Here is a 24,212-nt window from a genome sequence, read left to right as displayed (position 1 = left end):
CACAAGTGATTGGCGAACTTTAGTTAAAGTGGGACGTGAAAATGAAAAATTTGATTTTTAATGTTAAAATGCTGGTATTACCCTAAACTTTTCATTATCACAAGGGGTAATACGAGATAATGCCCCCCAAAATTTGTAACCCCATTTCTCTCGATTAAAGAAATACTCTAAAAATGTGGGTGTAAAGGGCTCTGTGGGTGCACTAGAGGGCTCAGAAGGGAAGGAGCGGCATTGGGCTTTTGGAGAGCGAATTTTGCTGAAATGGTTTTTGGGCGGCATGTCGCATTTAGGAAGCCCCCATGATGCCAGAACAGTTAAAAAAAACAAAAAAAAAAACACATGACACTATTTTGGAAACTACACCCTTCAAGGAACGTAACAAGGGTAAAGTGAGCCTTAAAGGGGTTATCCAGGAAAAAACTTTTTTTTATATGTCAACTGGCTCCAGAAAGTTAAACAGATTTGTAAATTACTTCTATTAAAAAATCTTAATCCTTTCAGTACTTATGAGCTTCTGAAGTTAAGGTTGTTTTTTTCTGTCTAAGTGCTCTCTGATGACACGTGTCTCGGGAAACGCACAGTTTAGAAGCAAATCCCCATAGCAAACCTCTTCTAAACTGGGCATTTCCCGAGACATATGTCATCAGAGAGCACTTAGACAGAAAAGAACAGCCTTAACTTCAGAAGCTCATAAGTACTGAAAGGATTAAGATTTTTTTTTTATAGAAGTAATTTACAAATCTGTTTAACTTTCTAAAGCCAGTTGATATATATAAAAAAAAGTTTTTTTCCTGGAATACCCCTTTAACACCCCACAGGTGATTGACGAACTTTCGTTAAAGTTGGAACGTAAAAGAAAAAAAAAAATTTTACCTCAAATTTCTCATTTTCACAAGGGGTAATAGGAAATAAAAAGCCCCAAAAAATTTGCAACACCATTTCTTCTAAGTATGGAAATAAAGTGCTCTGCGGGCAAACTACAATGCTCAAAAAGGGAAGGAGCGCCATTGGGCTTTTAGAGAGAGAATTTGGTTGGAATAGAAGTAGGGGGCCTTGTGCATTTACAAAGCCCCCATGGTGTCAGAACAGCCGCCCCCCCCCCCACATGTTAGCCCCCACATGTTAGCCCACCCCTCACAGAATGTATTAAGGGGTACAGTGAGTATTTACACCCTACTGGTGGTTGACAGATCTTTGACAGTGGGCTGTGCAAAAATTTTATTTTTCATTTTTACGAATGACTGTTCAAAAAAATCTGTCAGACACCTGTGGGATGTAAATGCTCACTGCACCCCTTGTTACATTCCTTCGAGGGGTGTAGTTTCCAAAATGGGGTCCACTGTTCTGCCACCATGGGGGCTTTGTAAATGGACATGGCCTTCAATTCCAGTCTTATTCTCTCTCCAAAAGCCCCATGGTGCACCTTCTATTCTGAGCATAGTAGTTTGCCCACAGAGCACTTCCACATAGGGGGTATTTATATACTTTATATACAAATTTTGGGAGGCTTTTTTCCTATTATCCCTTGTGAAAATGAAAAATTTGGGGTAACACCAGCATTTTATTTTATTTTTACGTCCCACTTTAATGAAAGTTCGTCAATCACCTGTGGGGTGTTAAGGCTCACTATACCCCTTGTTACGTTCCTTGAGGGGTGTAGTTTCCAAAATGGGGTCACATGTTTGTGTTTTTTATTTTGCGTTCATGTCAGAACTTCTGTAACCAGCAGCCACTCCTGTGCAAATCACCAATTTAGGCCTCAAATGTACATGGTGCTCTCTCACTCCTGAGCCCTGATATTCGTCTGCAGAGCTTTTTACGTTCACATATTGGGTATTTTTGTACTCAGGAGAAATTGTGTTACAAATTTTGGGGGTCTTTTTTTTTCTTCTTTTACCTCTTGTGAAAATGTTAAGTATGGGGCATCACCAGCATGTTAGTGTAAATTTTTAAAATTTTTTTTTTACACTAACATGCTGGTGTAGTCCTAACCTTTCCTTTTCATAAGGGGTAAAAGGAAAAAATCTCCCCAAAATTTGTAGTGCAATTGCTCCTGAGTACGGAAATACCCCATATGTGGCCCTAAACTGTTGCCTTGAAATACAACAGGGCTCCGAAGTGAGAGAGCGTGCCACGCCCATTTGAGGCCTAAATTAGGGATTTGCAATAGGGGCGGACCCGGATACAAGGATGGTGCTTGTCTCCACCAAAACCCTACAGCAGTGTTTCCCAAACAGGGTGCCTCCAGCTGTTGCAAAACTCCCTGCCTGCCAGGACAGTCAATGGCTGTCTGGCAATACTGGGAGTTGTTGTTTTGCAACATCAGGAAGCTCCATTTAGGAAACACTGCCATATGAGGCATTTTTCATTTTTATTGGGGGGGGGGGGGGGGTAATGTATAAGGGTGTGTATGCAGTGTTTTACTTTTTAGTTTGTGTTAGTGTAGTGTTTTTAGGGTACATTCACACGGGCAGGGGTTCACAGTGAGTTTTCCGCTGGGAGTTTGAGCTGCAGCAGAAAATTTGCCACAGCTCAAACTTGTAGAAGGAAACCCACTGTAAACCCCCACTGACAGAACGTACATGCTTGCAGTTGTAGTTTTGAAACAGCTGTAGGCACACTGTTGGGGAACCACTGAGTTAGGAAACAGACTCTAGCTCAGTGATTCCAACCCGTGTGCCTCCAGCTGTTGCAAAACTACAACTCCCAGCATGTACAGTCTGTCAGTGCATTCTGGGAGTTGTAGTTTTGCAACAGCTTGAGGCAAATGGGTTGGAATCACTGAGTTAGGAAACAGACTCTAGCTCAGTGTGCCAACAACTGTTGCAAAACTACAACTCCCAGCTTGAAAGGCATGCTAGGAGTTGTAGTTATGCAACAACTGGGGAAGAACAGTTTGGAGACAGCTAAGTAGTGGTCTCCAAACTGTAGCCCTCCAGATGTTGCAAAACTACAACTCCAAGCATGCCCAGACTGTCCAAGCATGCTAGGAGTTGTAGTTCTGCAAAATCTGAAGGACCAGATATTGCAGAACTACCCTGCTCAGCATCCCTGACTGTCTGGGCATACTGGGAATTGTAGTTTTTTCAACATCTGGAGGGCTACAGTTTGGAGACCACCATATAGTGGTCTCCAAACAGTGCCACTTCAGATGTTGCACAACTACAACTCCCAGCATGCCCAGACAGTTAGTGCATGCTGAAAGTTGTAGTTTTGCAACATCTGAAGGGCCACAGTTTGGAGACCACTACACAGTGGTCTCCAAACTGTGACCCTCCATATGTTGCAAAACTACAACGTCCAACATGCCCAAACAGCCTTTGGCTGTCTGGGCATGCTGGGAGTTGTAGTTTTGCAAGTTTTAGAAGGCCACAGTGAAGATCACTTATCAGCAATCTTCACTGCAGCCTCCTCCACCACCGGCCTCCACTTTCCGGCCGCACTATGTCTCTGCCGCCGAGCGATGTCTATACTGCTGCCGCCGCTCCGGTAGGCCGGCCATTCTCTCCGCTCTGCCCGGACTTCAATCGGTGGGCAGAGTGGGGGAAATTAACTTTAACCTGAGCGACCAATGGCAGGGGATAGGAGGAGGTGGCACCCCTGCCACCTCACTCCTATCCGTTAAGATGGTCGGAGCGGTCTCTGACAGCTCCAGTCATTCTCATGTTCCAGGCGATCGGGTTACCAGTGACCCGATTGGCCCAGAATCGCCATAAATCGCAGGTCTGAATTGACCTTAAGTACCAGGACGTGAGGGCATACCTGTATGCCCTCCGTCCCCAACAGGTTAAAGGGATACTCCGGTGGAAAACTTTTTTTTTTTTTTTTTTTAAATCAACTGGTGCCAGAAAGTGAAACAGATTTGTAAATGACTTCCATTATAAAATCTTTACCCTTCCAGTACTTTTTAGCAGTTGTATGCTACAGAGGAAATTGCTTTATTTTTTAATTTCTTTTTTGTCTTGTCCACAGTGCTCTCTGCTCACACTTGATGCCTGTATCAGGAACATTCCAGAGCAGGAGAAAATCCCCATTGCAAACCTATACTGCTCTGGACAGTTCAAAGGTGACATGGACAGAGGTGTCACAAGAGAGTGGACAAGAGAAAAAATAAATTCAAAGAGAAAAGAATTTCCACTGTAGCATACAGCTGCTAAAAACTACTGGAAGGGTAAATCTTTTTAAATAGAAGTCATTTACAAATCTGTTTAACTTTCTGGCACCAGTTGATGTAAAAAAATAAAATAATTCCACCGGAGTACCCCTTTATCCCTTTCCTGCTCCATGATGTATGTGATGGGAGCAGGTTCCAAAACTTTACCCATCATTTTTTAAAATAATGTAAATATTTAACAAAGCTATATAAAAATAAAGAATCAAGATAAGGTGTCAGTTTTACTGCACAGGGTAAATGGCATATAAATGTACTCAATGGTGTATAAAACCCCCAGGGGTTCTCTGTATAACATCGACAATATGGCATCTGCCTATAGCAGGCAATGTCATATAGCAGGTCAGTAATACATTAATGTGCATATAACCTTAGACACACCATTTGTGGATGATCTACCCCTAATATACAGTACAATTACAGCTGCATAATGTTTGATTCAGAATTTCTTCAACAAAATTTAACTAGTGATTTACCCTTCTTTCTTATTACCATTCTACAAAAAGAATACATAACTACATAACATGATCTTTGCTAATATATGCAAGCCTTATACTGGATTTCTTTTAAAATATTGACCCAACAAGAATCTCCATTGCTTATTGATCGTGACAGTTAACTGGGAATATAGGAACAACAAAGTTAAAGGGGTATTCCAGGCAAAACCTTTTTTATGTATATCAACTGGCTCCGGAAAGTTAAACAGATTTGTAAATTACTTATATTAAAAAAATCTTAATCCTTCCAATAGTTATTAGCTTCTGAAGTTTTCTGTCTAACTGCTCAACGATGATGTCACGTCCCAGGAGCTGTGCATGATGGAAGAATATCCCCATAGGAACTGCACAGCTCCCGGGACGTGAGTCATCTGAGAGCAGTTAGACAGAAAATAGCAACTCAACTTCAGAAGCTAATAACTATTGAAAGGATTAAGATTTTTCTATAGAAGTAATTTACAAATCTGTTTAACTTTCCGGAGCCAGTTGACATAAAAAAAAGTTTTGGCCTGGAATACTCCTTTAAGGGTATGAGGACCGGTTAGGCTAGGTTTACACTGCCGCTGGGCTCCGCAAAAGGGAGCTCTGTCCCTCAGCTTGTTTAACCCCTACAGGACCCATGACGTAACGGTACGTCTTAAGGACCAGGGACGTACATTTACGTCATGGGCAGTTTTAGTCCCCGCCGTGTGCCGGGCGGGGATCGGAGCGGGATGCCTGCTGAAATCATTCAGCAGGCATCCCGTGCAAATGCCCAGGGGGGTCATCAGACCCCCCCCATGTCGGCGATCGCGGCAAATCGCAAGTGAATTCACACTTGCGATTTGCGCGATTTCGGGTCATTACGGGTCTATAGTGACCCGGTGACCCGGAATGTAAGGGGGATCGCGGGTGTCTAAGACACCCACGATCCCCCTGAAGCGATAGGAGTGAGGTGGCAGGGTTGCCACCCCTCCTATCCCTGCTATTGGTGGTCTAGACGCGACCACCAATAGCAGATCGGGGACGGGAGGGTTTTCTTTCGTTTTCCCCGTCCTGCCCACCCACAATAGGCGGGGCAGGACGGGGAAAGTGACGGGGACCGGCGCCGAAGATCCACTTACCGATCCAGGCGGGCGTCGGAGGCTGCAGGCGATGGAGATCGGCGGGCGGCGATGACGTGCGGCTGGATCCGACGGAAGCCGGTGAGTTGCCTAGCAACATCTGGAGGGTACAGTTTGAGACCATTATACAGTGGTCTCTAACTGTAGCCCTCCAGATGTTGCAAAACTACAACTCCCAGCATGCCCAGACAGCTGTTTGGGCATGCTGGAATATGTAGTTTTGCAACAGCTGGAGGGCTACAGTTTGAGACCACTATATAGTGGTCCCTAAACTGTAGCCCTCCAGATCTTGCAAAACTACAACTCCTAGCATGCTCAAACAACTGTTTGCTGTCAGGGCATGCTGGGAATTGTAGTTTTGCAACAGCTGGAGGTCCACAGTTTGGAGATCACTTTGCAGTGTTCTCTAAAACTGTAGCCCTCCAGATGTTGCAAAACTGCAAATCCCAGCATGTCCAAACAGCAATCAGCTGTCTCGTCATGCTGGGAATTGTAGTTGCGTACCTCCAGCTATTGCATAACTACATCTCCCAGCATGCTCTTCGGCGATCAGTACATGCTGGGAGTTGTAGTTTTGCAACAGCTGGAGGCCGACTGGTTGGAAAATACTGTTAGGTAACAGAACCTAACTGAAGGTTTTCCAACCAGTGTGCCTCCAGCTGTTGCAAAAGTACAACTCCCAGCATGCACGGTCTGTCAGTACATGCTGGGAGTTGTAGTTTTGAAACAGCTGGAGGTTTGCCCCCCCATGTGAACGTACAGGGTACATTCACACGGGCAGGCTTACAGTAAGTTTCCTGCTTCAAGTTTGGGCTGCGGCAAATTTTTCGCCGCAGCTCAAACTTCTAGCGAGAAACTCACCGTAACCTGCCAGTGCGAATGTACCCTAAAAACACTACACAACACTAACACCTAATAAAGAGTAAAACACTACATATATACCCCTTACACTGTCCCCCCAATAAAAATGAAAACCGTATTGTATGGCAGTGTTTCCAAAACGGAGCCTCCAGCTGTTGCAAAACAACAACTCCCAGCATTTCCGGACAGCCACTGACTGTCCAGGCATGCTGGGAATTTAGCAACAGCTGGAGGCACCCTGTTTGGGAATCACTGGCATAGAATACCCCTATGTCCACCCCTGTGCAATCCCTAATTTAATCCTCAAATGCGCATGGTGCTCTCTCACTTCGGAGCCCTGTCGTATTTCAAGGAAACAGTTTAGGGCCACATATGGGGTATCTCCGTACTCGGGAGAAATTGCACTACAAATTTTGTGGGGCTTTTTCTCCTTTTACCCCTTATGAAAAGGAAAAGTTGGGGCTACACCAGCTTGTTAGTGTAAAAAAATTCAAAAATTTACACTAACATGCCGGTGTTGCCCTTTACTTTTTATTTTCACAAGCGTTAAAAGGAAAAAAAGACCCCCAAAATTTGTAACGCAATTTCTCCTGAGTACAGAAATACCCCATATGTGGGCGTAAAATGCTCTGTGGGCGCACAACAAGGCTCAGGAGTGAGAGCACACCATGTACATTTGAGGTCTAAATTGGTGATTTGCACAGGGGTGGCCGATTTTACAGCGGTTCTGACATAAACCCCCCCCAAAAAATACCCACATGTGACCCCATTTTGGAAACTACACCCCTCACGGAATGTAATAAGGGGTACAGTGAGCATTTACGCCCCACAGGTGTCTGACAGATTTTTGGAACAGTGGTCCGTGAAAATGAAAAATTTTATTCCAAAGATCCAAAGATCTGTCAAACGCCAGTGGGGTGTAAATACTCACTGCACCCCTTATTAAATTCTGTGAGGGGTGTAGTTTCCAAAATAGGGTCACATGTGGGGGGTTCCACTGTTCTGGCACCACAGGGGGCTTTGTAAACGCACATGGCCCCTGACTTCCATTCCAAACAATTTTTTTCCCAAAAGCTCAATGGCGCTCCTTCTCTTCTGAGCATTGTAGTGCGCCAGCAGAGCACTTGACGTCCACACATGGGGTACTTCCATACTCAGAAGAGATGGGGTTACAAATTTTTGGGGGTCTTTTCTGCTATTAACCCTTGCAAAAATTTGAAATTTGGGGGGAAACACACATTTTTGTGAAAATCCTTTTTTTTTTTTTACATATGCAAAAGTCGTGAAACCCCTGTGGGGTATTAAGGCTCGCTTTATTCCTTTTTACGTTCCTCAAGGGGTCTAGTTTCCAAAATGGTATGGCATGTGTTTTTTTTTTTGCTGTTCTGGCACCATAGGGGCTTCCTAAATGCAACATGCCCCACAAAAACCATTTCAGAAAAACGTACTCTCCAAAATCCCCTTGTCGCTCCTTCGCTTCTGAGCCCTCTACTGCGCCCGCCGAACAATTTACATAGACATATGAGGTATGTCCTTACTCGAGAGAAATTGGGCTACAAATATAAGTATAAATTTTCTCCTTTTACCCCTTGTAAAAATTCAAAAATTGGGTCTACAAGAACATGCAAGTGTAAAAAATGAAGATTGTGAATTTTCTCCTTCACTTTGCTGCTATTCCTGTGAAACACCTAAAGGATTAAAACGCTGACTGAATGTCATTTTGAATACTTTGGGGGGTGCAGTTTTTATAATGGGGTCATTTTTGGGGTATTTCTAATATGAAGACCCTTCAAATCCACTTCAAACCTGAACTGGTCCCTGAAAAATAATGAGTTTGAAAATTTTGTGAAAAATTGGAAAATTGCTGCTGAACTTTGAAGCCCTCTGGTGTCTTCCAAAAATAAAAACTCATCAATTTTATGATGCCAACATAAAGTAGACATATTGTATATGTGAATCAAATTTTTTTTTATTTGGAATATCCATTTTCCTTACAAGCAGAGAGCTTTAAAGTTAGAAAAATGCAAATTTTTCAAATTTTTCATCAAATTTTGGGATTTTTCACCAAGAAAGGATGCAAGTTACCATAAAATTTTACCACTATGTTAAAGTAGAATATGTCACGAAAAAACTATCTCGGAATCAGAATGATAAGTAAAAGCATTCCAGAGTTATTAATGTTTAAAGTGACAGTGGTCAGATGTGCAAAAAACGCTCTGGTCCTGAGGTGTAAAATGGTCTGGTCCTTAAGGGGTTAAAGGATGAGAGTTGAGTGGAGGAAAAAAATAGTGCATGTACTATTTTTTCACTCCGCTGAACCCCTTTATAAGGGTATGTTCACAAGCGCATTTGCTGCTGCTGGCTTGAGCCATTTTGAGTGTTCTGCAGCCAATTTTCATTTGAGGTGAATGTAGTCTGCTACAGATTTTCCACTGACGACATTCCGTTGTGTAAGGTCGGCGGTGGAACACCTGCAGCAGCTTAAACCCGCAGTGGGAAACACACATGTAACCCACCGGTGTGAACTTTTCTTTATACCAGACACCTGATGTACCCCATTTAACTAATGGAATCCAGAAGGAACTGGCAGTGTCTGTTGTGGAAAGAGTCCGCTCGGCTTCTTTGTTTGATGCCAAATGGACCCTGACTAGGAAGGTGCCCAACAGCAGTGTGAACAAGCCCTTAATTTAACCTTGAAGCACTTTAGAGCATAGTTTAGTTGATGAGGATTAATTGAAGAAGAAAGGCTCCCAGATGGTTAAGCATGTGAACAAAACACTTATATAACACTCAATGAGACCAATAAATGGCAAATATCATCTAGAGAAATGTGCAGCAATTCACTGTGATGGCTGCCTATTATATAGATGAAATTTCCAACTTACGCAGTCAGCAGAAAACATGTCACTTAGTTATACAGTGGCATACATTTCCAGTTGCCTCCCATTGTAAAAAAAAAAACAAAAAAACATACATATGTATATCTGCAGTATAAATTTTATTACTGGATTCATCTGTGTAGCCAAGTGGGGTCTAACATGCGTGGTTTACTTATTGAAGTGTAGATAAGCATATGTCAGTTATTTAACCCTTTTAAAAGCTCCAATGACAGGAGCGATCAGTTGACTAATCAGTACCCCTGTAACATGATTGCGATGTACTAATCGTTTACCATGGCAGCCTAAAAGCCTTCTGAAGGCCTCTATGCCTGCAATGGCAGATCTCCTAATACAGACAGCCTCAGGGTTTTACTTGTTATGACCAATGTGATACCGTAGCATTGTTAATTTTTGGGCAGAATACTCCACGGAAGCCCAATTGTTAAACGGTACTTTGATCTTTGCCAATTCCATATTTTGCACGGCGTGAGGGATTCTGCGATAAAATTTCCTCCACAAATTTGCACAGTGTTCAAGGGCTCATATGGTAAATTTTATCCATAGGTCTTGAGTAAAAATTTTTATAAAAATTGTATAGCTGCCTGCTTTGGTATGTATAGAGTTCTCCAGCCCTTATCTCTCCTCTGCCTTTAGGCAGGTAATACAGTTGGATCCACAATGCATCCAGTATGCAACCTAAAATAAAGAGTATATAAAATACACAGGTGTCACCAATCGGTGTTTACCGTCTCTGCATGTTACATACAAGACTCAGTGATTATACTCGCAGAAAGCCTGGGGTAGTTAATAAGCATGCCTTACAAAGAAAATAAGGTAGGTTAACATGAGGTAACAATTAGCAGACACGGCTGTCCACTGTATAGACTCCTCCCAATGTAACATAAGTACACTTACAGTTGGAGAGGGTTAATGACTATACACAGTGGCAGGAAACCGGACGAGTATCCTGGCTTGTTTTTGCATGTGCCAGCGTCTAACTCATATGCTCCCCAGTTCCAGGACCAGGCCCCATCCCACCCATCTCTGTAATTCCACTGAGAGGGGTGGGGACTAGTTATGGAGTGGGGACAGGGAGATGTAATTGTTTACAAAAAAGAGTGGAAGTAAATGAACTGACTCAAAGCAGGCACATTTTTTTAAATGCGGGAAGAAAAATTGATAAACTATGCATTGATGCATAAAAGCCTACAATGTAGCAAGGCATGGCACTCATGTACTGTTTGCATGGATCCTAGTGCCCCAAATACATTTGTAATACTGGATCATAACAAACGGCACAATTAAGATAAACAGGGATTGCTACAGGGCAATATAAAGTTATATAAACCGCAATTGTACACAGGCAGATATCAAGTGTATGGATTATATAACAGAACTAAACTCTGCATAGTACATCCAGCATGACCTTTGCAAGGATTATTCTTTAAATGGGCAGTGTTAGTGCAATAATTCAATTGCTATTTGAACATGAACCATAGTGCCAACAATGCTCAGGGAATAGAAAAACCTAAATGGGGGATAAAATAAGAGGGAAAACAGAGACCAAGGGACCTAATCTGACCCTCCTTTTACCCTGTATATAGAGAGAGAGACCTATGTCTAGATGGCATGAACACCTTAAAAAGGGTGAGACTGTAAATCAGGATACCTTCTATATTATCCTTACATCCTCCTAAAAACAATAAGGATGGTGCTAAAAAAAAAAAAAAAAAAAAAACACACTGGCTGTCTATCATCACCCTAGGATTCAGCATGGCAATAATTGTCCAATCACAGACATCCATAAGTAAAGTTACTGGCTGAGAGAAGACAAAAAAAATTGTAGGCCAGGAAGACTCGTAAAAACTAGTTGGTCAGTAAGAGACAATTCCAACCAAGGTAAAGGCAGCTACTTAAACTGAGCATAAGTTAAATGCTTAGTAAGCCAACTAGGGGCTACAGTATGTAGGTTGAATATCCATCTACATTCACGCTGCATGAGCAGTCTGCATGTTTCGTGGTTGGGCCACAATCTTTTCCACCCCTACAAACACAAGTTGTCTTGAGTCACTTTGATGAAACGTGTTGATATGATTGGTAATGTGAGCTCACAAATCATATTGTCACCCTATCTTTTTGCACAGGGACATGCGGCAATGAAGACTATGCTCTTGGTACTGGAATTCTTAAAATGATAATATCTGTATCTGTTTTCAAATCCTAAATCATTACAGGCTCTGTAATGTCCACAAGGATGGCAACCCACTGTAGGTGTTTTATTTAACCAAGTAGAATGTGTGGCAGTTATGGGTGTGAAATATGTCCCCCAGACTGCGACCCTTACGGAAATTGATAGCAGAGGAATCTCCAATTACATCAGCCAAATCCGGGTCCAGTCTCAAGATGTCCCAGTGTTTAGTTAGAACATCCCTCACTTCCCTAGCTGCCACAAATTTACCAATGATTTAAAATAGTTGGAGGAATTTTGTCCCTGGGTCTGGGAGTAAGTTGTTGTTCCCTTGTCTTTCCCAGTGCAAATTGATATGCAGGTTTCAAAGCGAAGTCGAGGTACCCCCTAGAAATCTCGGCCTGAGGAGCCTGGACTGTTTAATGTTTCTGTATACCCTACATGTAGATAGAAATGTGTTGGGAATAGTAGACATTACGGGGACTTGTATGTGTGTATTGGGCTCACTGCGCAAGTTTTGTGATAAAATGGAGAAGATCATTTTTTTCTCCATCACTGTTGGTGGTACGAATTAGGTTTTAGCAGTATTTTTATCTTCTGGTATTTTACTGTAATACCCCTATGGTAAATCTGCGCTAACTATCTGCAAAACTTGGGTTTGTTTTGTTTCTACTATTGCTTTTCAATATTTCTTTGGGGGAATATACTTTTTCCTTACTGGTGGTTTTATATATGTTATTAATAAAAGCTATATTTTACGGAACCTATTTTTAAGTAGTATACAAAAAAAGAAGGTTGCAGCGGCACTCTTGGTCCAAAAATTGAGGCTCTTAACGCACCTTTTGATCAAAACGTGTCCCCCATCCACCATTTTGGATGGAACACTAACACTCATTTCTCTCACCTCTGCTGAGCATATAGCCTCTGACTGGGTGACTTGCTTGATCCACTCTCAATTTAAAAAACCTCCTGTGAAACAGGTAGGGGTGCACAGCAAAAACAAAAATAGCCAGCACAACTACCTAATACACGGGTGCATGCTGCTGTGGCAAATACAGAGTATACAAAAAGAAGGTTGCAGCAGCACTCTTGGTCAAAAAATGGAGGCTCTTAGCACGCCTATTTTTAAGTAGTAGTTTTTCTGTGATGTGGACACATGATAGGCATTATTATATAATGGCATGTTTTCAACTCATGGGCATATACCACACATATACAGTCATGGCCGTAAATGTTGGCATCCCTGAAATTTTTCAAGAAAATTAGGTATTTCTCACAGAAAAGGATTGCAGTAACACATGTTTTGCTATACACATGTTTATTCCCTTTGTGTGTATTGGCACTAAACCAAAAAAGGAGAGAAAAAAAGCAAATTGGACATAATGTCACACCAAACTCCAAAAATGGTCTGGATAAAATTAATATTTGGTTGCACACCCTTTGGAAAAAAATAACTGAAATCAGTTGCTACCTATAACCATCAGTAAGCTTCTTACACCTCTCAGCCGGAATGTTGGACCACTCTTCCTTTGCAAACTGCTTCAGGTCTCTCTTATTGGAAGGGCGCCTTTTCCCAACAGCAATTTTAAGATGTCTCCACAGGGGTTCAATGGGAATTAGATCTGGACTCATTGCTGGCCACTTCAGAACTCTCTTTGTTGCCATCCATTTCTGGGTGCCTTTTGACGTATGTTTGGGGTCATTGTCCTGCTGGAAGAGATCTTGGACGCAAACCCAGCTTTCTGACACTGGGCTGTACAGCGAGACCCAAAATCTGTTGGTAATCCTCAGATTTCATGATGCCTTGCACACATTCAAGGCACCCAGTGCCAGAGGCAGCAAGAGAACCCCAAAACATCATTGAACCTTCACCATATTTCACTGTAGGTACTGTGTTCTTTTCTTTGTAGGCCTCATTCCATTTTTGGTAAACAGTAGAATGATGTGCTTTGCCAAAAAGCTTTATATTGCTCTCATCTGTCCACAAGATGTTTTCCCAGAAGCATTTTGGCATACTCATGTTCATTTTGGCAAAATGTAGTCTTGCTTTTTTATGTCTCTGTGTCAGCAGTGGGGTCCTCCGTGGTCTCCTGCCATAGTGTTTCATTTCATTTAAATGTCGACGGATAGTTTGTGCTGACACTGATGCTCCCTGAGCCTACAGAGCCTGCTTGAATATCTTTGGAACTTGTTTGGGGCTCTTTAGCCACCATCCGGACTATCCTACGTTGACTCCTTTCATCAATTTTTCTGTTCCGTCCATGCCCAGGGAGAATAGCTACAGTGCCATGGGTTGCAAACTTCTTGATAATGTTGCGGACTGTAGACAATGACAAGTCTAGATTTCTGGAGATGGACTTGTAACCTTGAGATTGTTTCCACAATTTTGGTTCTCAAGTCCTCAGACACTTCTGTTCTCCTCTTTCTGTTGTCCATGCTTAGTGTGGCACACACAGACACACAATGCAAAGGCTAACTAAATGTATCTCCTTTTTATCTGCTTTCAGGTGTGATTTTCATATTGCCCACACCTGTTACTTGCCCCAGGTGAGTTTAAAGGAGCATCACATGATTGAAACAATCTTATTTATTCACAATTTTGAAAGGATGCCAATAATTTTGTCCAGCCCATTTTTGGAGTTTGGTGTGACACTATGTCAAATTTGCTTTTTTCCACCTTTTTTGGCTTAGGGAATGAATGTGTAGAGCAAAACATGTGTTACTGCAATCCTTTTCTGTGAGAAATACTTCATTTTCTTGAAAAATTTCAGGGGTGCCAACATTTACGGCCATGACTGTATGTGTGTATCTATGTATACTGCAGATGGATTTAGTCCTGCATCTAGTAAATCCATATAGATAGTCTGTGAATCTGTATGTTGCCTGTTTTAAACTGTATAAAAACATGTGTTGTCCTGAAATCCATTAAAGCTATATTTATTACTTAACACAATAGACTAAATACAAGAACATCAAGGGACAGTGTCTACATTTACCATCAAACATTGTGTACTAGAAAGAAAAGAGTCTTTTTTAAGGCGGGACATTGAACTTAAAAAAGAAAACTTTGTATTTCAAAGCTGTTCTCCCGAACCCCCCTCCCAAATAAACATCCTAATTGACATCCAGTTCTGTGATGCTAGCATTTGCTTTCCAACCTCACTTACTTTGAAGCGCCCGACATCAAAGGCGGCCAGCATCTTTCTGAACTCAATATTCAGGGACACCTCTGTTATGACCCAAGCAGATAATCTAGTAGAGAGAAGGATGCAAAGTGGACCAGAATTAAAAATCAGTCTTGTATAATGATGTGCTGTATCTTCAGAGCCACTTGACATCACGGTGCACTGTGTGTTCATTTTACAGAATTGTTTGCCTCGATGTGTTCACAGGAGACCATGTGTCTGTGATTTTTTTGTTGTTGTGCACTTTATAATTGACTTTTTTATAGGTTTACATTATCAGAACAATCACAAATTTGTTTGTGAATGAATATATTTCAACAACAGACTTAAAAATAGGTGCAGCTCACAACAGAAGGACCGAGGTAATTTTAAGTTATAGCCGGACCCCACCGGCAACCAAAATATCTATAAATTGCAAAAAATTGCTTATACCTCTAGGGCCTCACCAAATGGTGCATAACGATGAGGGTGGAAATAAATTGAAGTATAACAGCGTTGGTCCTAAAATAGTTTTAATTATAAATATAAAAATGAATAACACATTAGACTGGCACTGCCTAGTGATAGTCCCACTGGGCCCTAGTGGGATATCAAAATAAAAAGTATTGACATAAAGTAATAAATTAGTAAAAAATTAATAGAATAATAGTGTCCTTTGTACTAGTGTTCCGATATATATGCAGAAAGGTCCGTTGATTCACGAGAAAAAATAGAGTATAATACAATCAATGAGAGTTCAGTTTATGCTTGTGACATAGAATCAATGTCCAAATGTATGATACAAATGTAATTAGAGTATCCTACCACTGCTTCTGGCGGCTTGATGGATCTTTGGCGTGGATCGCAGCCTTACACTCCTCTCGTGCTCCGATGGTGGGAGAACACTAGATTCGTCCGTCTCATTAGCAGCCCGGATGGCAGGGGGCGCAGTAAGTTGTTCTGTACCGCTGGCTCCCACGGCAGGGGAGCGTGGAGCGATGATCACACCAGCTTCCCGGCTCAGTCGAGATGGAACTGGTTTGACACTCCGGCAAGAGTGTCAGTCTGCACGGGAGCGGTGGTGGGTCTGGCGGCAGAGATGCGTTTGGGAGCGGTGGATGATCCAAGACACGGCGTCCCACGTGGAGGCTTAGGCTGCGGGAAGTGTAGGCTGCGAGAAATGGTTCAAGGTAAAATTGCGGCCAGGCAGGGCGGATTGTGGCTTGAATTAACTCTTCTGTTGCCAAGACCTATAGGTTAGCAAACGGATACTAGATGCAAACTGTGTGAACAATGCCAGACTCCTAAACGCGTTTCGGGGCGCTAGGAATAACAGTCCTCCGACCCCTTCCTACCAGTAGAAATGTGTATATGATAAAATTTAATGGTGAAGCTGTTTTATAATGGATTTACACCTGTTGGTGATATCTAACAGTTAAAAAGACACGGTCTGTGGATTGAGGTGGATTGTCTCATAAATCCACCAAATCCACCAAAAACTATGGAGCGGAGCAGCTCTATTGGATCGCTCGGGAAAACCGGATAGGGCATTGTTCACACCCGGCTTTATCGGACAATTAAATTAATAGTACCACTTGTGGTGCAACAATATGGTGAAATAAATAAATATAATTGCTACGGATGTTAAATAGATAAGTGCACCACAAGTAGCACGACAATTGTACTAAATGGACATATATAAAAGACATGTAATCAGTATCATATGATTACATGTAATAGTTTTGCATACATACTTAGAGATTGTGATAAAAAAAGTATATATATAAATAAGGAAAATGGAAAATAAATGAAATAAAATAGAAAATAAATGATAACAAATAAAATAGGGAATAAATGATAAAAATAAGAATAAAAATAATAATGAAAATATAAAGGGTAAGAATAAAAATAGAATTAATAATAATAATGAAAAAAAGTATATATATATGAAATAAATAAAAATAAAATAAGATAAAAAGTAAAAAATTTAAAAATAAAGTAAAATAAAATATAAAATATGAAAAATATAATAAAATAAAATATAAAAATAAAAATAGAAATAAAATAAAAATGAAAAAAATAAAAAAAGATACAATATGCGTAATGACAAAATTTAAATAAGAACATGGAATATCTGTTTCAACAACAAATTGGGCCCTGATGTGTGAATGTGCTAAAATAGTACAACAGATGAAGATTAATTGATCCCTCTCATATTGTGTCAAATTAAAGCAAAACTTTTATTATACACTAAATAATATAAGGCGAGTAAGTAATATTCAGCTCCATATTATTACTTACCTTATATTATTATTTAGTGTATTATAAAAGTTATGTTTTAATTTGACACATGATATGAGAAGGATCAATTAAAGGGGTACTTTGGTGGAAAACTTTTTTTTTTTAAATGAACTGGTGCCAGAAAGTTACAGATTTGTAAATTACGTCTATTAAAAAATCTTAATCCTTTCAGTACTTTTTAGCAGCTGTTTGCTATAGAGGAAAATCTTTATTTTTTTAATTTCTTTTTTGTGTTGTCCACAATGCTCGTATCAGGAACTGTCCAGAGCAGGAGAAAATCCCCATAGCAAACCTATGCTGCTCTGGACAGTTCCTGACACGGACAGAGGTGTCAGCAGAGAGCACTGTGGACAAGACAAAAAAGAAATTCAAAAAGTAAATAATTTCCTCTGTAGCATACAGCTGCTAAAAAGTACTAAAAGGATTAAGATTTTTTAATAGAAGTAATTTACAAATCTGTTTAACCTTCTGGCACCAGTTCATAAAAAACAAAAACATTTCTACCTTATGGGGTTATCTGTTGTACTGAATATATTCTGTGTCCAGTACAATGTAATATGTTAGCACTATAGAAAGTAATTTAAAGCCTACATGTCATTTACAAAAAAAGCTTTATATAACGTAGATAATACCAATATATGTATATTTTTTAAATACATTGGTAATTTTTGGGTAAAAAAAAAAAAATGCTGTCCCTGCAGCTATTGGCACTTTTGTGCAGAGACAATATACAGGAAGTGAGGGCAGGACAAGCAGGGCTCTATGCAGGCTCCCAGCTTGTCAATCAGCCTGCTGTGTGAGCCGGGGGCGTGTCATAGAGCCTCGGTGCACAGGGCCCTGCTTGTCGTCAGTGTATAGAGCCCTGCTTGTTTTCAGTGCACAGAGCCCTGCTTGTCTTCAGTGCACAGAGCCCTGCTTGGCCCTCCCACATTTCTTGTATTTTATCTCTGCACAAAAGTACATAGCCAATAGCTGCAGGGACAACAAATAGTAAAAACACATACATTTGCAAAAGAGCGGAGAATGATTTTGATTGAAGATTATATGCAAAGTTGCTTTGTGCCCCTTATTTTTTTTCTTTTTCCAAGATTGGTGCAACATGTAAGGTTGGGCCTCTATGGATTGGATTTGTTTTTCCAACATATCCTACAGTTGTTTGATCAAATCATCAGATCAGATCAATTCAATACCCTGAACTCTATGGCATGTTTCTCAAACCATTGCTAAACTGTTGTCAAAGCAAATTACCTTTGTTAACCCCCTTAAAGGGGTACTCTGCTGCTCAGCGTGATGTCATGTCACTCCCCACCCCCCCTAAATGCGTGACAGCCCCTCCCATAGACTTGCATTGAGGGGGGGGCGGGGCTATGGCATCAAGGACACAGACAATTTTCATTTTTGCTTTTTCATTTTTTCCTCCTTGCCTTTTAAAGGGGTACTCCGCCCTTAGACATCTTATCCCCTATCCAAAGGATAGGGGATAAGATGTCAGATCGCCGTGGTCCCGCTGCGAGTTCGCTCTGTGCGTAATGACGACGGGCGATACAGGGGACGGAGCAGCGTGATGTCATGGCTCCACCCCTCGTGACATCACGGCCTGCCCCCTTAATACAAGTCTATGGCAGGGGCGTGACGACCGCCACGCCCCCTCCCATAGACTCGTATTGAGAGGGGCGGGCCGTGACGTCATGAGGGGTGGAGCCGTGATGTAACGATACTCCGGCCCATGTACTGCCCGTCATTACGTGCAGAGCGAACTCGCTCTGTGCAGTAATGACAGCGGGGTGCCTCAGCGAAGATCCCGGGGGCTCCCCAGCAGCTGGACCGCGGCGATCTGACATCTTATCCCCTATCCTTTGGATGTCTATGGGCGGAGTACCCCTTTCAGAACCATATGCATTTGATTTTTTTATCTACAGACCCTTTTGAGAGCTTATTTTGCGAGACCAATTGTACTTTGTAATGTCACCTTTCATTTTACCATAAAATGTTCAGCAAAACGAAAATATGACTATTTGTAGTGTAAAGTTGAAAAAAACCAACACAATTTTGCTAATTTTGGGGGTTTTGTTTCTATACAGTGCACTTAACAGTAGAGCTGACATGCTATCTTTATTCTGTGGGTCAATATGATTAAAATAATACACATGTTTACATGCTTTTCTATAACTACTTCTGTAAAAGAAAAAAAAACTTAACATTCAGGTATTCTTGATATTACCCTATTCTTGCTGCTATAACTTTTTTTTTTATTATTATTCGATATATAGGGCTGTATGAGGGCTTATTGTCTTGCGCCCTGATCTGTAATGTTGGTCTGTACCATTCTTATTTTGATAGAACTTTAATAACTTTTTATTTTATTTTTCTTGGATTTGATGTTACCAAAAATCATACATTTTGGACTTTATGTATTGTTTTACATTTAAGCCTTTCAACTTAAGGTTATCCTTAACATTATATTTTAAATGAAAGAAATCCTTTTGCCAAGGAAGAAACCAGCACTGCAGTCCATACTTGAATGTTTAAAAAACTTCAGGCTTTAATAGATCCATATAAAAAAAAAGCATACAAGAAGGGAAGGAGAGGTTAAAATGTGCAAACACTGATGCATTTCAGGAGACCCTTTGTCAAGGGTGACAATGTTTTTTTTGTTGCGCCATGAGTGATGTCATTACAAAGGACAATTAGTCATGCAAAAAACAAGCCCTCATATGGGTCTGTGGATGGAAATATAAGTTATGAGTTATGATTTTTAGAAGGTGAGGAAGAAAAAATGAAAATGCTAAAATAAAATAGGCCTGGTCCTTAACCCCTTAAGGACTCAGGGTTTTTCCGTTTTTGCACTTTCGTTTTTTCCTCCTTACCTTTTAAAAATCATAACCCTTTCAATTTTCCACCTAAAAATCCATATTATGGCTTATTTTTTGCATCGGCAATTCTACTTTGCAGTGACATTAGTCATTTTACCCAAAAATGCACGGCGAAACGGAAAAAAATATCATTGTGCGACAAAATCGAAAAAAAACGCCATTTTGTAAATTTTGGGGGCTTCCGTTTCTACGCAGTGCATATTTCGGTAAAAATTACACCTTATCATTATTCTGTAGGTCCATACGGTTAAAATGATACCCTACTTATATAGGTTTGATTTTGTCGCACTTCTGGAAAAAATCATAACTACATGCAGGAAAATTTATACGTTTAAAAATTTAATCTTCTGACCCCTATAACTTTTTTATTTTTCCACGTACAGGGCGGTATGAGGACTAATTTTTTGCGCCGTGGTCTGAAGTTTTTATTGATATGATTTTTGTTTTGATCTGACTTTTTGGTCACTTTTTATTAATTTTTTTAATGGTATAAAAAGTGACCAAAATACGCTTTTTTGGACTTTGGAATTTTTTTGCGCGTACGCCATTGACCGTGCGGTTTAATTAATGATATATTTTTATAGTTCGGACATTTACGCATGCGGCGATACCACATATGTTTATTAATTTTTTTTTTTTTACACTGTTTTATTTTTTTTATGGGAAAAGGGGGTGATTCAAACTTTTATTAGGGAAGGGGTTAAATGACCTTTATTAACTTTTTAAAAAAAATGTTTTTGCAGTGTTATAGGTCCCATAGGGACCTATAACACTGCACACACTGATCTCCTATGCTGATCACTGGCGTGTATTAACACGCCTGTGATCAGCATTATCAGCGCTTGACTGCTCCTGCCTGGATCTCAGGCACGGAGCAGTCATTCGTTGATCGGACACCGAGGAGGCAGGTAAGGGCCCTCCCGGTGTCCGGTCAGCTGTTCGGGACGCCGCGATTTCACCGCGGCGGTCCCGAACAGCCCGACTGAGCAGCCGGGTCACTTTCAGTTTCACTTTAGAAGCGGCGGTCAGCTTTGACCGCCGCTTCTAAAGGGTTAATACCGCACATCGCCATGATCGGCGATGTGTGGTATTAGCCGCGGGTCCCGGCCGTTGATGAGCGCCGGGACCGACGCGATATGATGCAGGATCGCGGCGCGATCCCGCTTCATATCGCGGGAGCCGGCGCAGGGCGTAAATATACGTCCTGCGTCGTTAAGGGGTTAAAGGGGTTCACCAAAAGGTGATTTTAGCTGTCACGACTGAAGAGTGCACACTATTCTTGCCCACTCCCCATTCCCCGCCTAATTATGTACCCACCCAAGGCAAAGGGTCCTTAACCATGGTGACAGTCCCTCCCTAGACAATTGAGGGGAGTCAACTGTCAAAATAATAAAATATAGACACAGGTCATGGTACAGTAGGGAGCAGACAGACTAACAGGAGCAAAACTAGCAAACACACACACAAACAAGTCAAAGTCCACTATCCGCATCAAAAAACAGGAGTTTTTAAAGTACAAAATCGCTAATACCAGAGAAGAGTCAGAGAGTGGAGCCAAAGAATCAAAATGCCAGATAAACAGATACAGTAGAAAGCTAGCTAGGAAACATAGAAATATAGAATGTGTTGGCAGATAAGAACCATTTGGCCCATCTAGTCTGCCCAATAATCTGAATACTATGAATAGTCCCTGGCCCTATCTTATATGAAGAATAGCCTTATGCTTATCCCATGCATGTTTAAACTCCTTCACTGTATTTGCAGCGACCACTTCTGCAGGAAGGCTATTCCATGCATCCACTACTCTCTCAGTAAAATAATACTTCCTGATATTACTTTTAAACCTTTGTCCCTCTAATTTAAAACAATGTCCTCTTGTGGTAGTTTTTCTTTTAAATATGCTCTCCTCCTTTACCGTGTTGATTCCCTTTATGTATTTTAAAGTCTTTCATATCCCCTCTGTCTCTTCTTTCTTGCAAGCTATACATGTTAAGGTCCTTTAACCTTTCCTGGTAAGTTTTATCCTGCAATCCATGTACTAGTTTAGTAGCTCTTCTCTGAACTCTCTCTAGAGTATCTAGTACAAACTGAGCTCTTTAGCAGGCAAAGACTGGGAGTAGATAAAATTAGCCTCCAAATAACAGCAAGGTAAAATTAAGCGCTGAGACCAAGATAAAATTCAGGGTGTTTAATTACCCACAATGCAACGCGTTTCGCGGGAGTTCCGCTTCTTCAGGCATGGGAAGAAGAGGAACTCCTGTGAAACGCATTGCATTGTGGGTGATTAAACACCCTGAATTTTATCTTGGTCTCAGCGCTTGATTTTACTTGCTGTTATTTGGAGGATCATTTTATCTATTGTGGATTATGTAAGCTTGGAGCGGCTGCAGAGACCTCTGGTTTCATCACCTTTCACTATGTTTATCCATTGTTGTACTTGGATCGAGTAAAACTACATCTGGTAAGCACAGTTCACATTGTGTGGTTCTGCCTCTCACCTGATGATAATACACTACAGAGCCCATCCTTTTGTTTTTTTGTCTTTAAGACTGGGAGTAGACTGCCAGCTTATATGGAGCCAGAACAGGTGCGCCAATCAAGGTCAGCTGACCAGAACAAACAACTGGGCGTAACCCAGCAGGAAAAAACAACAAAGAACCTGTCAGAACCTTTTAACCCTATAGGTTTTGACCGTACACCCCCCCCCTTTTAGGAGGGGCCACCGAACCCTTCACAACCTGAGTATAAAGAGGTCTTGACTTGGTTACAGATGGACCATCAATGTCCTCATCTGTGTCCTCATCCTCCAAATCACACCATTCATTGGTCACAGTCATCCTCCAGAATTTCACTACTTCCCGCTGACTGCAAGTCAACAGGAGTACACGCCACACTCTTATTGCCCATGGTGTCCCATGACACCGGTTCAGCCAGAGACTAATGCAAAACAGGCTTTACAATACTCTTAGAACAGTGCCCCCAGAAGAACTCTGCCAGGCGTAGCTCTCTGAGAGACATGACATACCTGTGTGCCCAAGGCCTCCACGATTGCCACTTGGATGCGGACACTTGACACAGGCAGCGATGAAGTGTATATTCTACCCACAGTAAAAACACAGGCAGTTTAGTTGACAAAATCTTCTGCGCTTCTCTGGGGTACAAATTGACCCTATTTGCATGGGCTCCACCTCAGGCACAGGTTGGTTATTGCCAGGTAAAGAGTCAAGCAAAAGAGTAGAATTAGAGGAAGATGAACACTCTCGTTTGCGCTCATCTAAACGGACAGCTAACGTCATGGTTTGGTCATGGGTGTCAGGAGAGGGGTAAATCACAAGCATGTCCTTTAAGGTGTCAGATAATCCCAATCTAAACTGACAAATCAAGGCTGGAGTATTCCAGTTGGAGGCCACGCACCACTTTCTAAAATCTTCACAGTGCTTCTTCACTGGTCCGTGACCTTTCTTTAATGGACACAGTTGACTCTCAGTGTACGCAGCACGGTTCAGTTCAGCGTACAAGAGACCCAATCCCGCAAATAAGGCATCCACTGAGGACAACTCCAGAGCATCGTGACAAAGGGAAAATACCCATTTCTGGGGACCCCCTCGCAAAAGAGACATAATGATACCCACTCTTTGGTCCTAAGTACCAGATGTGTAAGGCCTTACCTGAAGTACAAATTGCTGCTCCCACAAAACGTTTTGAGCATCTTGCAGTTACCAGAAAATCGGTCAGGGAGACTAACTTGTGGCTCCACAGGAGCTGAAGCAGGAACAGATGACACCTGATTTCGGGCAGACTCCAGCTCCTGAATTCTGGCTAGCAAGCTCTGAACTAACTCCCCCTGATCTTGCAACCTCTGAGTCAAGGTCTGGACTAATGCTGACTGAGACTGAGAAGACTCATATTGCTGAAGTCTTTCAGCTAAATCATGTACCAGCTGAGTCAAGCCCTGCATTTGCTCCACCAAAGCAGACATTGCTTCCATAATGCAGAAACAAGGCAATTGCAGGTATAAGGGCCTGCTAAAATGACACGACTGGGCAGGGAAGGAGTGCACACTATTCTCGCCTACTCCCCAATTCCTGCCTACTTATGTACCCGCCCTAGGTGACAGGTCCATAACCATGGTGACAGTCCCTCCCTAGAAAAGTGAGGGGAGTCAACTGTCAAAA

At 41.5% G+C, this 24,212-nt stretch overlaps 1 protein-coding gene and 1 long non-coding RNA gene across 3 annotated transcripts in view; one reads left to right on the top strand and one right to left on the bottom strand.

The window, feature by feature from the left end:
* The window catches only part of PLEKHM3 (pleckstrin homology domain containing M3), a 232,986-nt gene that overhangs the window by 66,760 nt on the left and 142,014 nt on the right, over positions 1–24,212 (top strand). The window lies entirely within an intron of this gene.
* The window catches only part of LOC130284307 (uncharacterized), a 71,142-nt gene that overhangs the window by 41,627 nt on the left and 5,303 nt on the right, over positions 1–24,212 (bottom strand). The window contains exon 2 of the long non-coding RNA XR_008846977.1: positions 14,867–14,951. This is a non-coding gene — a long non-coding RNA (uncharacterized LOC130284307). The remainder of the gene's footprint in view (positions 1–14,866; positions 14,952–24,212) is intronic.

The sequence above is a fragment of the Hyla sarda genome, chromosome 8 (genome assembly GCF_029499605.1).
Source record: "Hyla sarda isolate aHylSar1 chromosome 8, aHylSar1.hap1, whole genome shotgun sequence".
Taxonomy (NCBI): Eukaryota; Metazoa; Chordata; class Amphibia; order Anura; family Hylidae; genus Hyla; species Hyla sarda.
Note: the sequence above shows the minus strand (reverse complement) of the source record. Positions and strands in the feature narration are given on the sequence as shown.